The following is a 16,571-nucleotide window of genomic DNA, read 5'->3' on the forward strand; positions in this document are numbered from 1 at the left end:
CCTCACTTGGAGTACTTTTGGTTTCCTTATTTAAGAAAGAATGTGCTGATGTTAGAGAGGGTACAGAGAAGATTCACTAGAATGATTCCGGGAATGAGAGGGTTAACATATGAGGAACGTTTGTCCGCTCTTGGACTGTATTCCTTGGAGTTTAGAAGAATGAGCCTCATAGAAACATTTCGAATGTTAAAAGGCATGGACAGAGTGGATGTGGCAAAGTTGTTTCCCATGATGGGGGAGTCTAGTACGAGAGGGCATGACTTCAGGATTGAAAGGCGCCCTTTCAGAACAGAAATGCGAAGGAATTTTTTTAGTCAGAGGGTGGTGAATCTATGGATTTTGTTGCCATGGGCAGCAGTGGAGGCCAAGTCATTGGGTGTATTTAAGGCAGAGATTGATAGGTATCTGAGTAGCCAGGGCATCATAGGTTATGGTGAGAAGGCGGAGCAGTGGGACTAAATAGGATAAAATGGATCAGCTCATGATAAAATGGCGGAGCAGACTCGATGGGCCGAATGGCCTACTTCTGCTCCTTTGTCTTATGGTCTTATGGTCTTATGGCCATCAGGAAGCCCAGACTGAACTGAAGTCAATGGGAATCGGGTGGAATGGCCTCCGCTAACTGAAATCATACTCAATGCCAGCACCTTTATTGGTGTGTTCACCGATATCTTTAACCTCTCACTTTGGCTGTCTGAGGTACCCACCAGGTTCAAACAGGCTTCAGTTATACCAGTACATGCCTCAATGCAATCGTTCAGGAGCACTTACATCCACTGTGATGAAGTAGTTTGAGAGGTTGCTGATGAAACATATCAACTCTTGCATGAGGTGCGACTTGGATCCATTCCAAATTGCCTGCCATCACAGTAGGTCAAAAGCAAAATGCCATTTCATTGGCTCTTCACTCAATCCTGGAACATCTGAGCAGTGAAGATGCATACATCAGGATGCTCTTCATTGACTACAACTGAACGTTCAATACTATCATCTCCTCAAAGCTAATTAGTGCTTCAAGTCCTAACCCTCAGTGCCTTGTTGTGCAACTGGATCCTTGATTTTCTTACCTACAGCCCCCCATCATTTCAGATTGGCAACAACATCTCCTCCACAACTTGCCTTTGCACAGGTGCACCAAAAGCCTGTATGTTTAGCTGCTGCTCTACTTACTTTACACCTATGACTGTGTGGCTAAGCACGGCTCCAATGCCATGTTTAAGTTTGCCGATGACAACACTGCTGGTAGTCGATTCAAGATGATGATGAATCAGCGTATAGGAGGGAGATTAAAAAATTGGCTGAGTGTTGCCACAACAACCTTTCAATCAATGTCAGCAGGACCAAGAAGCTGATTATTGAATTCAGGAGGAGGAAACCAGAGGTCCATGAGCACGTCCTCATCGGGGTATCAGATGTGGAGAGGGTCAGCAACTTTAGATTTCTCAGTGTTATCATTTCAGAAGATCTGTTTTGGGGTCCAGCATCTAAGTGCCATTATGAAGAAAGCGTGGCAGTCCCTCTATTGTCTTAAAAGTTTGCGAAGGTTCGGCATGTCATTAAAACTTTGACAAACCTTTATAGATATGTGGTGGAGAGTATATTGACTGGCTATATCATGGACTGGTATGGATAAACCCATGTCCTCGTATGGAAAATCCTACAAAAAGTAATGTATTCAGCCAAATCCATCAGAAGTAAAGACCTCCCCACCATTGAGCATATTTACGTGGAGTGCTCTTGCAGGAAAGAGGCATCCATCAGCAAAGCCCACCATCATCCAGGCCAGGCTCTCTTATCGCTGATGCCATACAGGAACCTCAGGACTCACTCCACCAGGTCATGTTCTCAATACTTGTTGGTTATTTACTTAGAATTATTATTATTATTATCATTATGATATATATTTTCTCTTTGCATGTATTTGCACGGTATGTTGTTTGTTTTTGCACTTTGGTTGTTGTCTGTCCTGTTGGGCATAGCCTTTCATTGATTCTATATTGTTCCTTGTACTTACTGTGATTTCCCACTAGAAAGTGAATCTCATGGTTGTAAAAGGCGATATATATGTACTTTGATAATAAATTTACATTGGACTTTGAATAAGGAAAGACAATTGAGGTGTTGAACGTCAATCATCTTAGCCACAGGATATCTCTGCAAGAATTCCTCAGAATAGTGTCCCAGGGCAACCATTTTCAGCTGCTTCGACAAGGTCCTCTTTCTTTCAGTTGTAAGATCAGAATTAGGGACATCCACTGATAGACTTGGACAATTTTCAGGCTTTTGCTGATAGGTGGCAAATAACACTTACACCACACCTATGTCAACCACAGAAAATGCAGCTATCACCCCTGGCATTCAATGGTATTACAATCACTAAATGTCCACCTACTTCAATATTTTTGGAAGGGGTAGGGCTGGTTAGCATTGACCAGAATCGGAACTAAATTAGTCAATGTGGCTACAAAATTGAGGGAAGATGTGATGAATCCTGTGGTGAGTAAGTACCAGAAATCTGCCCACCATCTACAAGGCTCAAGACCATAAGACCATAAGATATAGGAGCAGAAGTAGGCCATTTGGCCCATTGAGTCTGCTGCACCATTTAATCGTGGGCTGATCCAATTCTTCCAGTCATCCTAACTCCCCTGCCTCCTCCCCATACCCTTTGATGCCTTGGCTAATCAAGAACCTATCTATCTCTTCCTTAAATACACCCAATGATTTGGCCTCCACAGCTGCTCGTGGCAACAAATTCCACAGATTTAGCACCCTCTCCACATCTCTATTCTAAATGGATGTCCTTCAGTCCTGAAGTCGTGCCCTCTTGTCCTAGACTCCCCCGCCATGAGAAATAACTTTGCCATATCTAATCTGTTCAGGCCTTTTAACATTCGGAATGTTTCAGTGAGATCCCCCCTCATTCTCCTGAATTCCAGGGAATACAGCCCAAGAGCTGCCAGATGTTCCTCATATAGTAACCCTTTCATTCCTGGAATCATTCTTGTGAATCTTCTCTGAACCCTCTCCAATGTCAGTATATTCTTTCTAAAATAAGGAGCCCAAAACTGCACACAATACTCCGTATGGTCTCACGAGTGCCTTCTACAACCTCAACATCACATCCCTGCTCTAATATTCTATACCTGTAGAAATGAATGCCAACGTTGCATTCACCTTCTTCACCACCAACTCAACCTGGAAGTTAACCTTTAGGGTATCCTGCACAAGGACTCCCAAGTCCCAAATGCATCTCTGCATTTTGAATTCTCTCCCCATCTAAATAATAGTCTGCCCATTTATTTCTTCCACCAAAGTGCATGACCATACCCACTTTCCAATATTGTATTACATTTGCCACTTCTTTGCCCATTCCCCTAAACTATCTAGTCATGAGTGTGATGGAATACTTTCCACTTGCCTGGACGAGTGCAGCTCCAATAACACGTAGTAGCCTGATTAACTCCCCATCCACACCCACTCACTCACCCCACCACCAACAACCACAACAGCAGCAGCAACAACAATGTGTACCATGCAGCAGCTCAGCAAATCACCTTTCAAATCCAGGACATTTTTCAGCTAGAAGTGCAAAGGCGGGACAATTATGGGAGCACCACCTCTTCGAAATTGCCTTCCAAGCCACCATCCTAATAATGAATAGAAAGATGAAGCTTCAAACATAGCTACCTGTGAGAGCTCAAAGAACTTTCCCTAGTGGCATTGCATGTTGGAAGAATTAATAATAATGGAAAAGATCTGAAAGGAACAATCATAGAAAGGCAGTTCAATGGACTATTGTTAATTCTTAGGCTATAAAACATGAATGTTAAGTAGTAAGTCCTGCTATAACTGAAATTACACTGCATCCAGGGTACATCACCAATGGTGCAAGACTGTACCAACTGGTATCCCAAATGTTGCTGTAATTTCAATTTACAGTATTATGCACCGTGTTTTAAATGGAGGTGATGAGAATCAAACTAAAACTCAGATGAAATGCCTGCACCATAAACGGCTATGAGAATTATGTAAGAAAAGCAGCTTCTAAATTTAATACTATACTAAATTATGTTTTACCCGGTTAGCTACTGAATGAATTTCACACATGCTCTGTGCACATTAAATTCATATGCAAATCATTTTATTCAAATCTTTCAGATATAAAATATTGAATTTGCATTGAAAATGGCATGTTGTGCCATGCTAACATGGGATGTTAGTTGAGTTTTGAATACTTGTTAATTATGAAATGCAGATAATATGGACTTGTACATTAAGGATTTAAGGCTCAACATGACAAAGTTTTCCAGATTTTTTTCTTAAACATTGTTAACTCCAACATAAACAATGTCAATTTGAGAAATGTTTTATACTGCAGTTGTCCATTTGTCTGTTGGTTATAGTGGGAGCAGCAAAACTAATGCAAAGAAATCAATTTAGTATGAACAATAAAATGAAACACTAATATGAAGCTGCAATTGGACAATCTGTCATGGAAACTGCATTATCTGTCTTTTTTAAACCAAATTTCTTAATCGGTAACATAAATAAGGAAAGTAATTGAATGATGCTGTTAAAGTTAATGGCATAGTTCCATTTAATGTACAGCAAGACAAACCCAGCATTAAAATATTTATTTAATCACATATTACTATCTATTTACATAAAGCGCTAATGTAAGAAAAGAACGCCCTTGTATTACTGAAGGATTTTATTTGTACACTTGAGAAAGATGTGACAAGAGTTGTCTGTGCAGGAAGTTTTACTATTCTGTGGATAATTGTTCAATGTGTAGATTTATGGCACAAATCGCACATGCAGGAAAAAAGACCTTGTAATGGAGGTCACAATGCTACAGATACAAGGTAGGTATAACCTACTTTCACAAAATGCAGAAGAACTGGTTTAAATAGATTTTAGCCAATCTTCACATTTAATAATTTTATATCCATATATAAATTATAAATTTCTCACTGCATTAGACAAGCTTCTATTCATTATTATGTAATGTATCCCTGAAGGTATTCCTGACATATATCAAAGTAAATCATTGTATTGAATAGCAGCATTGCATATTGATACTGGAAAACAATGCATCATCCTGCCACTATTCAAATACCAGCTGCTGTATTAGTTCATTCATTATGATATGGTCCTCAAAAGATCAAGAAAATAAATTTAAGTGAATTTTAGTGTTTTTTTAAAACTGTAAAAGACCACAGGGTCACATAATGCAACAAACAAATAAATGTTAAATTTGTGCCAATGAAGAAAGACAGTCTCCAAAGCTGTTGAGTGTTTATTATTGATGGGAAATGTGGTGCTGCAGCTGTGAGCCTCACAGAGCTAAGATGAAGAAACACTAATTTCAAACCAAACAAAATGCTTTTTATAAGTATATGATCATCAAAAAATGTTATAGATCCAGAGAAAGTATTTAAAGTTTATATATATTTGTTGTACATTTGCAATGGTCTTTTTGATTTCTTATTGTAACAGTATTTTCCTTGTTGTTTCACAAAGACAGTGCCATATTGTCTTTTTCAAGTATTGTGTCTTTTAATGAATGATGGGGGAAGCATGTTAAATGTTCCTTTCAAGCCAAGCCCATAAATCTCTGCTGGGTGACCTTACAGGATATATTACATGAAAAGGACAACATGATGGTAAGTATGCTTGAAAACAAGAACAAAACAATAAGCTCTTTTGTAAATAATAATAAAATATATTTATGACAAACTGACATTTTAAATCCCTATCCTTTTATTTTACAACAACTTGCCCTTGTACGGTGCCTTCAGCGTACTGAAATGTACACAGGCCCTTAACAAACATATATTGTCATGTCTGAATGAAGACCAGGTTTTAGTGACAGTGATCAAAGACTTGGGGGTCAGAAAAAATATGATAGATTTTCAAAGGCAGGGGAGAGATGTAACAAAATAACTTACAAAGAGATGTTCATAATTGATGGACCCTCAGTGGCTAAGAGCTCTCCTCAATATGCTGGGTTGTAGAGGAGAGAACTAGATTCCATATTGTTACTCAATGCTGGCTTCTTGAAACCTTTGGCTCCAATTTGAACCATGGAAAGCTTCTGGGCAAATGAATCACAAGGAGAATTGAAAACTCACCTGTTACTCTGGAGGTGAAACATGAGCTATTTAACTTCCAGACCTCATTGAAACCCATTAGGGGTGGAAGATACTGATTGGCACCAAGCACATACAGTATCAATAACATCTCCAGGGCCACCCTTAGAACAATTTTGTTCATGAAGTGATGATCGAACTGGAGATTTGGTGGCATGGCTGAACAAAGAAACAACGAAGCAGCAAAATAAAGAACTGTATTAACCTCTCCTGACTTGATTCTCCTTCCCATTCTCATTGTTGATGGGTGATGTACAGTGACTTCTGCACTCCTTAGTTAATGTTCAGCATCAGGTGCATTATCACTGACATATGTTGAGAAGTTTGCTCTTTTACAGTAGCAGCACAGAGCAAGACATAAAGAATTACGATAATTTAGTAAATAAATAAATATTGCAAAAGAAGAATAATAAGCTAGTGTTCATGGATTCGTGGACCATCCATAATTCTAATGGTGGGGTTGAATGGGAGAAGAAGCTGTTTTTAAATCTTCGAGCATAGGTCTTCAGGCACTTCAGGCACCTGTACCTTATCCCCAGTGGCCGTAACATGAAGAGTGAATGCCCTGGATGGTGAGGGTCTTTAATGATAGATGCTACCTTTTTGAGGCACCAGCTCTTGAAGGTGTCCTTAATAGCAGGGCGGGTTATACCCGTGATAGAATGGGCTGACTCTACGCCCCTCTGCAGCCTTTTGCAATCCTATGCATTTGAGGTCTCATATCAGACTGTGATGCAACCAGTCAGAATTGTCTCCACTGAACATTTATAGAAATTTGCAGGAGTCTTTCGGGCCAGACCAAATCTCCTCAAAACTCTTAATGAAGTGGAGCCACTGTCATATCTTTTTCGTAATTGCAAAAGGTCTGCTGATTGAACATTTACATGTGAAGAGAATCCATCTCGTTCTGAGTAAATGGCATTGCTTCTCAGCAACATAGTTGAAATCTCAGGGTAGTGAACTTCTGGTGACTTTCTGGTAGAAAAGAATGCAAGAACAGATTTACACCAAACAGCCTGGTTCATAGCTTATTCTGAATCGTGTCTACTTTGCAGTACATTCCCCTATCCCATGACAATGCAAGCATCCAAATGTTAATTGATCTAAGATTTCAATATGTACTGCAACTGACCACTAAGTCAAAGTTTGCATAATGAATGCCACCTACTGACTAAAGAGATTTCTCTTCATCTCAGTTCTAAGTGGCCAGTACCTTTATACAACCATACTAGATTATGAGGACACCCAGTCCTCGTTTGTTGTCATTTAGAAATGCATACATGCATTAAGAAATGATACAGTGTTCCTCCAGAGTGATATCACAAAAAAAGGACGAACCAAAGACTAACTCTGACAAGACCACATAATTATAACATATAGTTACAACAGTGCAAAGCAATACCATAATTTGATAAGGAGCAGACCATGGGAACGGTAAAAAAAGTCTCAAATTTCCGATTGACTCCTGATAGTCCCCGATAGCAGGCGGCAGAAGGGAGAATCTCTCTCTGCCATAAATTTCCAGGCACTGAAACTGTCGATGCATTGGAAGCACCAGACCACAGCCGACCCTGAGTCCGTCCGAAAACTTCAGGCCTCCAACCAGCCCTTCGACACCGAGCACCATCTCTGCCGAGCACCTCAACCCCATACCAGCTGCCGAGCAACAAGCAAAGCCAAGGATTCGGGGCCTTCCCCTCCGGAGATTCTTCTAACAATTTCCTCAAGAATGTTCTAATTTCTCTAGGCAAAGTGAAAAGTCTCACACCATTTTATCCTAGTAGTCTATTCTTCCAAACTCGGGATCGGAATCACAATCAGCTTTAATATCATATGTCATGAAATTTGTTGCTTTGCGGCAGCTATATGTTGCAATGCATAATAATACAAATAACAAAATTACAATAAGAATTATATAAAAAATAAGTGGTACCAAAAGATTCTAACTCAATTCCCGGAGAAGTAGTTACTATCACTTTAATTCACATCTGCCTCCAAAAATCACAGTCTGAAATGCTGACAGTTTATTAATTTCCATAGATGGTGCTTGACCTTCTGAGTTCCATTAGAATTTTGTATGTGTTGCTGTGGATTTCAGCATCTGCAGAATCTCTTGTGTTTATCATCTCTGCCTAACTTTGTACTATATTGAACCTTATTCATGTCCTCACAATGTGATTGGATGGCTGCCATCATTATAATAGAAATAGAGCCTCAATAAATGGCCCATGCAAACCAAACTTCAAGAGTTTCCTACTAATTCACATCCTCACTATCTCCCCTGTGGACACCCTCAAAAAATCCTTTGCCACAGCCTGACATGTATTCTAATTTAACATTTACTATAAGTTGTTCCTGTTATTAGTGAGCTGAATAAATGGGAACATGGTGAAGTGTATCTGAAGCTGTAAAGGAATGAATATTATTGAGCTAATTTATTTTGGCCAGTTCCTCTGTAATCAAAAATTCTGGAACAGATAAGATAGCTGCAATCATTTTCTGCTCGCTGCAATAAGAAGTGCAAAACATTGTAACAATGAAAAGTGTTATGAAGAAATTGCAAATATGTCTTTGACTTGTGTTGAATAATGTGTATCCCTCCTACTGAAATATAATTCATACTTTATTATTAGATGAACTATTATTTTCCTTCATAAAAAGGGTAAAGAGTCAAGAACAAGTATTTTATGAAGGAATTAAGGAAGCCATTTTCTCCTCCCTGTCACGTGAATCTAAAATCTGAAACAGAGGCACAGTTCATATGAAATGAATTGTTATAAAATATAAGGACTTTTTTATGTTCAAATAGTTTATCTTTTGGGTGTTGTCTGTGAGTTAGCTGCTCTAGCTAAAAGGGCAATACAGAGTGAACAGGTATTTACAAACACTGATTCATATTAAAGGTTACAAGAATAGTCTAAAATTGATAAACACTCATTTTTAGAAACCTAACTGTCTGAAAATTCATGTCGACTAAATGCATTAGTTATTAGTTGCTGCACAATGTACTCTGCCTTTGAAATTCATTTGCATTAAAGTCCAAGGAACTGAATTTCAAAAACATAGTACAATATACTGTTGGTACTGTGAAGTGCATTTAACTCCATTAACACCAAGCGAATTCCTAGGCATACATTTCCTTTCAAACAGAAATGCTGTTGATAAGAAAGCTTTTTAAGTAAGGATTCTAGGTAAGACTAGCTTTAATTGCTGTCGTTCTTTAATGGTTGTTAAAGGATGTAATGCTAACAATTTATCATGCTTTGGTCAGATCTCATTTGGAGGATTGTGAGCAATTTTGGGCCCTACATCTAAGACAGGACATGCTGGCATTGGAGAAGGTCCAGAGGATGTTTACAAGAATGATTCCAGGAATGAGAACTTTAATGTGTGAAGAATGTTGATAGCTCTGGGTCTGTTCTCACTGCAGTTTGAAAGAATGAGGGGGAAATCTCCTTAAAACCTACCGAATATTGCAAGTCCCAGATGGAGCAGACGTGGAGATAATGTTTCAGATAGCAGAGGAGTCTAGGAATGGAGCGCACAGCTTCAGAACAGAAGGACATCTCTTTAGAACAGAGATGAGTAGACACGATGGGCCAAATAGCCTAATTCTACTACTTTGCTGTACGGTCTTATAATCTGAACAGTATGGTCCCAAGCCAAGCTGTGAAAGGAGAAGGGTTGGGCATGGGGCTAGCAACCCCATACCGTAGGAACCCAGAGCTATAGAAAGACAAGCAGAAGCTCCAGAGACCTAATCCCTGGGAGAGGAAAGACCTTTGAAAATGAGATACACTTGGGGACAATTTGAAAGACTGACCCAGGGGAGTAACCTGCTCTCAGTGGCCTATTCCCCAATAAAGGTGATGGCTCAAATAAGCAAGTAAAGCAAGTAGATATCAAGCTTTCATACGTTAAAGGGGAGGTGGCCACTGAACCACTGAAACTTACTTCTGGAAGTAATTGCGCAACTTTGGCATCACAGAGATTTATGACAATACAGGCAAAGGATTGGGTGCTGTAGTTTGTTAATGCTGATGCCTGTTGAAATAGGAAAGTCCTGCTTTCTAAACAGATCTTATAGCACTCTAGGACAGAAAGGAAACAGCAGTTGGAGGAGATGGCGGGAGAAAAGTGCCTGCATTGTTGCACTAAGAACTTGATCCCAGTGATCATAGACACAAGATATTCCGTGGATGCTGGAAATCCAGAGCAACACACTCAAAATGTGGAGAAACTCAATAAGTCTCTGAAGAGGAATAAACTCCCCCCTTCCGTTCCAGTCCTAATGAAGGGTCTCAGCCTGAAATGTTGACTGTTTACTGCTCTCCAGATGCTGCCTGACCTGCTCAGCTCCTCCAGTTTTTTGTGTGTTGTTCTTGATCTCAGTGACACAAGTAGTTTAATGATCTCAAACAAATGTTTAGTGCAGGCATCATATTGCAAAACGTCCAACCAATATACCAGAGACTATAGAACAGTACAGCATGGGAACAGGTCCTTCTGCACTCAATGTTGTGCTGAGCAATTAAATTAGTAATTAAATAGCTAACTAAACTAACCTCTTTTGCTTACACAATGTCCAGATCTTTCCATTTTCTTCACATTCATGTGCCAATCTAAATGTCTCTTCAAAGTCTTTAATATGTTTGCCTCTACAACCACCCCAGGAAGAACATTCCAGACACCCACTATTCTCTGTGTAAAAAAACTTGCTCCTTGCATCACTTTTGAAATTACCCCCTTTCACCCTAAATACATGATTATGATTATGATACAAAAGGCGATACCGTAATACCGTAATTTGATAAAGAGCAGACCATGGGCACGGTAAAAAAAAGTCTCGAAGTCCCAATAGCCTCATCATCTCACACAGACGGTAGAAGGGAGAATCTCTCCTTGCCATGAACCTCCAAGCGCCGCAAACTTGCCGATGCAGCACCATTGGAAGCACCCGACCGCAGCGGACTCTGAGTCCGTCCGAAAACTTCGAGCCTCCAACCAGCCCTCCGACACTGAGCACCATCCTCTGCCGAGCACTTCGACCTCGCCTGGGCCGCCGAGCAACAGGCAAAGCCGAGGAGTCGGGGCCTTCCCCTCTGGAGATTCTGGATCACGCAATAGCAGCAGCAGCAAAGTAGGCATTTCAGAAGTTTCACCAGATGTTCCTCTGTGCTCTCACGTCAGTCTCCATCAAATCAGGATTGTGCACGGCACCCTACTTGACAGATAACGGATATCACCACCGGAGTGGCCGCTGCGCGCTGCGTCACGCTGCCATCTTCTGCTCCCACATCTTGTACATGCTCTCTGGTATTAGGGATTTCAACCCTTGGAAAAAGATACTTTCTGTCTACTCCGTCTATGCCCTTCATAATTTTCTAAACCTCTATCAGATCTCCCCTCGGCCTCTGGCGCTCCAGAGAAAACTACCCAAGTTGTCCACCCACTTATTTTCGCACATGCCCTCTAATCCCAGGCAACATTGTGGTAAACCTCTTCTGCACTCTCTCCAAAGCCTCAACCTCCTTCTTATGGTGCAAACAGAACTGTGTAATATTCCAGATACAGTCTAACTAGAGGTTTATAAAGCTGCAACATAACTTTCTGACTTTTGAACCCAATGCCTCAACTAATAACAGCAAGCATGCCATGTGCCTTCTTAACCATCCATCAACCTGTGCATCCACTTTCATGGAGCTATGAACTTGGTCCCAAGATCACTCTTCTCATCAACACTGTTAAGGGTCTTGCACTTAAAAGTGTACTGTCTCTTTGCATTTGAGTTACCAAGGTGCAATACTTCACATTTGGCCAGGTTCAACGCCATCTGCCATTTCTCCACCAATATCTGTAACTGATCTATATCCTGTTGTATTTTTTGCCGTCTACTACGCTACTCATTACACCACCAATCTTCATATCATCTGTGAACTTACTAACCAGCCATCTACACTTTCATCCAGGTCATTTATATACATCACAAACAACAGAGCTCGCAGTACAGGTCCCTGCAGAACACCACTAATCATAAACCTCCAGCTAGAATATGTCCTTTCGACCACTACCCACTGTCTTCTATGGGCAAGCCAATTCTGAATCCAAGTGGTCAAATTACTATGGATCCCATGCATCTTAATCTTCATTAGGGACCTCGTCAAATGCCTTACAGAAATCCCTGCAGACAACATCCACACGTCTACCTTCATCAATCACCCTTGTCACCTCGTCAAAAAATAACCACTACTTTAATAAACAAAGTACTATTCCAATATTCTCACACAGATTATAGTACAAGCTCTAATCCAGCCCCTCTCCCTTGCAGTAAAACGTTGTTTGTGCCAGACAGCCTGGGGGGGGGGGTGGGTAGTGATGGGGGGAGGGAGTTCACCAAAGGCTCAGATATTTGGAGGAGGGGTTTTGCTGTCCAAGTGCTAGCGGCCAACAGTGGAGACTACCAATGGGACGGTGGGCTGTCATCAAGTTCTTCTACTCTACATAATGCTCAACTATTATCCTATAATCTTGTCTTCTTTTTAATATCCAGTTGATTTATCCCTCCCTGCTCATCTCCTCAGCATGACTTACTCCTGTACCTTTATCCTGTCCGATACCCTGGAAATATTCTCTGCCATTTTCAACACTTCACTTCTGCCGTGGAAATGCTTGGGGAACTTATGGCATTGTAATGCCTGCCTGACAGCATCTGATTCTCTGGAACAGGCCTGCCTGATGTGAACCTTGTGTCTTTCCTTTTCCTTGCTCTTTCCCTCTCTACCTGTGGCTTTTAGTGCTGAAGGCCCATTCCTGCACCCATAGAAATCAGCAAAGAAAGACTACCATGAGCCTGGCATGCTCTCTATGTCACTTCCAGCTTAAGTCTTCAATGGTGGTCTCTCTGCCATCTGACAACAATGGAGAATGTGGCATATGTTAATGACATCTCAACATATGACGCATTCCCCTTGTTAAACCACATAATATATAACCATATAACAATTACAGCACGGAAACAGGCCATCTCGGCCTTTCTAGTCCGTGTTAAACTCCTACTCTCACCTAGTCCCACCGACCTCCACCCAGCCCATAACCCTCCATTCCTTTCCTGTCCATATAGCTGTCTTAACTTTAACCAACAACATTGAACCTGCCTCAACCACTTCTGCTGGAAGCTCGTTCCACACAACTACCACTCTCTGAGTAAAGAAGTTTCCCCTCATGTTACCCCTAAACTTTTGCCCTTTAACTCTCAACTCATGTCCTTTTGTTTGAATCTCCCCCACTCTCAATGGAAAAAGCCTATCCATGTCAACTCTATCCATCCCCCTCATAATTTTAAATACCTCCATCAAGTCCCCCCTCAACCTTCTACGTTCCAAAGAATAAAGACCCAACTTGTTCAACCTTTCTCAGTAACTTAGGTGATGAAACCCAGGTAACATTCTAGTAAATCTTTTCTGTACTCTCTCAATTTTGTTGACATCTTTCCTATAATTCGGTGACCAAAACTGTACACAATACTCCAAATTTGGCCTCACCAGTGCCTTGTACAATTTCAACATTACATCTCAACTCCTATACTCAATGCTTTGATTTATAAAGGCCAGCATACCAAAAGCTTTCTTTACCACCCTATCCACATGAGATTCCACCTTCAGGGAACTATGCACCATTATTCCTAGATCCCTCTGTTCTACTGCATTCTTCAATGCCCTACCATTTACCATGTATGTCCTATTTTGATTAGTCCTACCCTCCATTCCTTTCCTGTCATTGTGCATGCCTCGTATTGAGAGCTAATTACTTTTCCATGATATAATTTTCCAGATGCCCTCCCTTTGGACTTTGGTTAAAGTTGAACATCACCAGTTTGTGGCCAACATGTCTTACTTGCTTATGTGTCATGTACATAGAAACAGCCAGTTGTAGATGAAATTACATCCTACGTGTGCTTCATGATCCCGATTTAGATGTTTATATGTGAATCCAAACTTGTTACTCGAACAAAGGTATGTGGAGTGCAGGCACTGTTGACGAAGCAGGGAGCAAGCAGAAAGACTTGGACAGATTAGAAGATTGCGCTAAGAAGTGACAGATGGAATACAATGCAGGGAACTGTGTCGTCATGCACTTTGGTAGAAGGAATAAAGGCATAGACTATTTTCTAAATGGGCAGAAAATTCAGAATTCAGAGGTGCAAAGGGGCTTGGGAGTCTTTGTGCAGGATTCTGTAAAGGTTAATTTGCAGATTGAGTTGGTAGTAAGGAAGGCAAATGCAATGTTAGTATTTATTTTGAGAGAACTAGAATATAAAAGCAAGGATGCAATGCTGAGGCTTTATAAGGTAGTAATTAGACTGCATTTGGAGTACAGTATTGTGAACAGCTTTTGGCCCTTTACCTAAATAAAGGCATCCGTTAGTCTTACGAGACCATGGACCTGCTCCTGGAAAGTCTTCACTCTCCAGGGCGCAGGCCTGGGCACGGTTGTATGGAAGACCAGCAGTTGCCCATGCTGCAAGTCTCCCTCTCCACGACACCAATGTTGTCCAAGGGAAGGGCACTAGGACCCATACAGCTTGGCACTAGTGTCGTCGCAGAGCAATGTGTGATTAAGTGCCTTGCTCAAGGACATAACACATTCCCTCGGCTGGGGCTTGAACTCACGACCTTCAGGTAGCTAGTCCAATGCCTTAACCGCTTGGCCAAGTGCTCACACTTACCTAAGAAATGATGTACGAGCAATTGAGAGGGTCCAGAAGATGTTCACTTGTTGATCCCAATATGAAAGGATTAATGTACAAGGAATGTGTGATGGCTCTAGGTCTGAACTCACTGGAGTTTAGAAGAATGATGGGGGATCTCATTGAAACCAATTGAGTATATGCCTAGATAGAATGGAATTGGAGAGAATATTTCCTATAATGGGAGAGTCCAGGACCATTATAGGGCACAGCCACAGAACACGAGGACATCCCTTTAGAACAGAGATGATGAGGACTTGCTTTAGTCAGAGAGTGATGAGTATGTTGAATTCATTGCCACTGGCGGCTGTGGAGGCTAAGTGATAGGATGCTGCATATTTAAAGCAGAGGTTAATAGGTTCTTCATTAGTAAGGCTGTCAAAGGTTATGGGGAGAAAGCAGGCGATTGGGGTTGAGAGGGAAAATAAATCAGCCATGATTGAATGGCAGAGCAGTCTTGATGGGCCATGTAGCTTAATTCTGCTTCAATGTTTTATAGGGCTACGGTCTTAAAATCTGAAAAAAAAATTGCAGATGCTGTGAGCCTGAAATGAAAACAGAAGATGCTGGAAATGCAAAGCAGGTCAAGGAGGATCTATGGAGAGACAACAGAAAATGAGCTAATGTTTTAAGTCCATGAACTTTCATCTGTTTTTTTAATAAATGTGATTTAGGTGAATGCAATTCTACACCAGTGTGGCAACCCACTTTCTAGGCAGGTGAACCGGCTCACAAAATGGTGCTGGGCCTTCTCCTTCACCAACAAGAGGAGAAAGCCCGTGCGCGGGAAGATACTTTTGTAATGCACCTCTGATGTCATTTCCGCCCAGAGAGGGCAGGGACGGAACTGCGTAAAAGCCAGTGCTGCGAAGTTTGAATAAACGAGTCTCGAGTGCGAGTTACAGACTGCGTGTCGTTATTTCTAGCTCTGTGTGTAGCACGTCGCTACATTGGTGACCCCGACGGTCCAAACGGGATTTGGACCAAAGATGATCGACTCTTCATCTGCTCACGCAGTTTCGCTAAAACTGCCAACTTCTGGTCGCTGCGACCACGCGTGTGGTTTGACCAAGCAGAAGCTCAGTTCCAGATTCGGCAGATATCTTCAGATTCCACACGTTACTATTACGTGGTGAGCTCCCTTGACCAGGAGACAACCGCCCAGGTTGGGGATTTCATACAGTCACCCCCGGAAGAAGGCAAATATGCAGCATTCAAAGCGCTGCTCATAGGGACCTTTGGCCTCTCACGGCGTGAGCGAGGTGCCCGCTTACTGCACCTGGACAGTTTGGGAGACAGGCTGCCATCAGCATTACTGAACGAGATGCTGGCCCTGGCTGAAGGACACAAGCCCTGCCTCATGTTTGAGCAGGCGTTCCTAGAGCAACTGCCTGAGGACACACATCTGCTGCTGGCCGACGCAGATTTCAGTGACCCCTGGAAGGTGGCGGCCCGGGCAGACATGCTGTGGAAAGCCAAAAGGGAGAACGGGGCGTCCGTCGGACAGATTACCAAGCCATGTGCCCAACAGCAGGCGAGACCAGGCCCGGCAACGGAGCGCACACAACCCAGAGGCAGGAGTGAGGAGGCCAATGAACAGTGGTGTTTCTACCACCAGCATTGGGGGTACAGAATCCCAATGTTGTCGCCCGCCCTGCAAGTTCCTGGAA

Source organism: Mobula hypostoma, chromosome 14, assembly GCF_963921235.1.
Source record: "Mobula hypostoma chromosome 14, sMobHyp1.1, whole genome shotgun sequence".
In the NCBI taxonomy this organism is placed as follows: domain Eukaryota; kingdom Metazoa; phylum Chordata; class Chondrichthyes; order Myliobatiformes; family Myliobatidae; genus Mobula; species Mobula hypostoma.